This window comes from Gavialis gangeticus, unplaced genomic scaffold, assembly GCF_001723915.1.
Source record: "Gavialis gangeticus isolate Ggan-Ray unplaced genomic scaffold, GavGan_comp1, whole genome shotgun sequence".
Classification (NCBI taxonomy): Eukaryota; Metazoa; Chordata; order Crocodylia; family Gavialidae; genus Gavialis; species Gavialis gangeticus.
The window spans coordinates 54,718,735-54,721,102 of record NW_017729030.1 but is presented as its reverse complement, the minus strand read 5'-3'; the positions used below and the strand labels follow the sequence as shown (position 1 = coordinate 54,721,102).

Here is a 2,368-nt window from a genome sequence, read left to right as displayed (position 1 = left end):
TTCTGACCCTAGAAACTATGAAACTATGAAACTATAAAGAAAGTAATTCTAGCTGAAAGTAGCTAAAAGTGACTGCATAACTAGTTGGTGATAGAATTTAAAGAGTCATCAGTGACTCCATATCACAACAGAAGTTAACAAGTTGGAGTCTGTCTTGGTCTGAACAGCATACATCATCTTGTTTAATGTCCTAGAGGATAGAATAGAGCATTATCACATGACACCAAAACAGGAGGTTGCAGCAGCAACAGCAGCAGAGGGACTCCTGAACTGATCATATTAATTATTTTCATATTGCCATCCACAAACCCCTCCAGTTCTGAACTGATTTGAGCTCACTGTAAGATACAGCAGGGAAGCTGGCTAGCACAGGTGCAGATGATCATGCATAGGCAATTCCCTTCCTTTTCCATGTCCTTGTGACAAGGTATATAGCAGAAGTTGCAGATTTGTTGTAATCTGACAGCTGCACCATGAGTGATTTTGCTGTGAACTCCAGAAGACCTCTGGGCTGTCAACCATGTACCTTAGTGCCTGCACCACCCCAGTCCTCTATAGACATTTTGACATGTACCAATATTTTCTCTCAGGTTTTGAGCCCCTGATTTAAAGTTGTTAACTTCCAACTGATGGAATTACCCCTGCTATCTGGTTCAAATGGATTAGCTACATTGGCATTCTTTTTTTAAGTCCTATATTTTCTAGTCACATGGATGGCACAAACTCTTTAGCCTTTCAGAGGGCATTTATTTTTTACTGTATATGTTTTTGATAGCTTAATAATCTCCTTTGGTTTGTACATTTTATGCTGTCAAACCAACACACTCAACTCCACCCTTTTGCTCAACATACACACCCCAGTTTGGACCATTATTTAAAAACATGGATCAGGAATTTCATGTCTTGCAAATATGCATAGATTTCATATGATGGGCAGTGAATCATTGTTTTGTACACTGCATTTTACAGGAGAGTCAGAGTAGTCTGAATAGAACGAGTTAACCATCAAATAATAATCATTGTTTTCAGAGTAAAAGGAATCAGGTCATACGTTTTGTACATGCCAAGGATGTTATTGTTCTTTTGGTGGTTAGATGAGATGCACTTTTAAATGATACTAGCAAAGCTGGATTTGTTACTCTCTGGGGACAGCTAAACATGATATTAATGCACAGTGATAAACTCTGGAGCTGTTTCAGCAGGAGTCAGCTGATTCTGAGTGCAGCATGTACATGTGTGCCCAGGACAGCAGCACTTTGAGCTGGGGTGCAGCAGCTCTGGGCTGGCAGTAGGCTCGTGGGGTGAGCCCTGGACTCCAGTTGGTGATGTTTGTTGGCAGAGGGCCTGGCTGGGGCATGAGGGGTGAGGTGGCAGACAGACCCTGTACTTTAACACCTTCATGGCCCAGCCAGCCCCTGTCACCATCTACACCTGCATTTCAGGGAAGTACCCCACCATATGATAGTAATTATTTTACTGCACCCTTATACCAGCACGTGTAGATGGTGATGCTTTACTGTGGAGTGAATTAGTCAACTCTACAGTAAAGCGCATGTGCAAATGCACCCTCTTATTGCATAATTTCATACTTGAACATGAAAGAGTATGGATGTGCTCAGGAAATGCCAGGCCAGTGATCACCCCAGTGAAAGGTGAGTTGGGCCTTACCCCCTAAGCCCACACCTTTGGGTGGGTTGTGGTACACCGGAGGTAGTTGTGGGGATTTGAGACCCTGAGGAGGAGAGTTGAGGGCCAGGTGTGGCCAAGGTCGCCTGAGCCCTGTGGGGGTTCGAGACCCCGAAGAAGAGAGTTGGGGCCAGGCACAGCTATGGCCACCTGAGCCCACCTGTGGAGGAAAGCCCTGAGACCCCAAGTAAAGGGGATGTTACAAGCTCTGTGGAGGCCCTCAGTGTGAGGGGGACCAGAGCTGTGGAGGCCCCCAGTGTGAGGGGGGCTCAGACAGAGGGCAAGAGAGCTGAGTCCTGACCCCAGTAAGTCCTCCAATGCTGGGAGGCAGAGTTTGGGTCAAATATAACATCTGAGCCCCAGTTGAGGGGGCCAGCGCTGTGGAACCACAGCAAGAAGGGGCAGTGATCAGAAGCCCCAAAGAGAGGGCAATGTGGAGCCCTGCGAAGGGAGAGGGGGCTCAGCCAGAGGGAGCGGGAGCTGAGCCCTGACCCCAATAAGTCCTCCACCGTTGGGAGGCAGAGCGTGGGTCAAAGATAATACCTGTCGTAGCACCACAACCTGCCCGGGGGGGAGTGATAATCGCCTGTGAGACCCTGAGGCACCAGTTGTGGTGTGAGGTACCCCAGCTCCCCACTCCTATAAAGGAGGACCCAGAGAGGGGGACCCTGGGATAAGAGTA

At 47.6% G+C, this 2,368-nt stretch overlaps 1 long non-coding RNA gene across 1 annotated transcript in view; it reads left to right on the top strand.

The window, feature by feature from the left end:
• LOC109301242 overlaps nucleotides 1-2,368 on the top strand; it is an 80,477-nt gene that overhangs the window by 67,830 nt on the left and 10,279 nt on the right. The gene's annotated exons all lie outside the window — the stretch shown is intronic.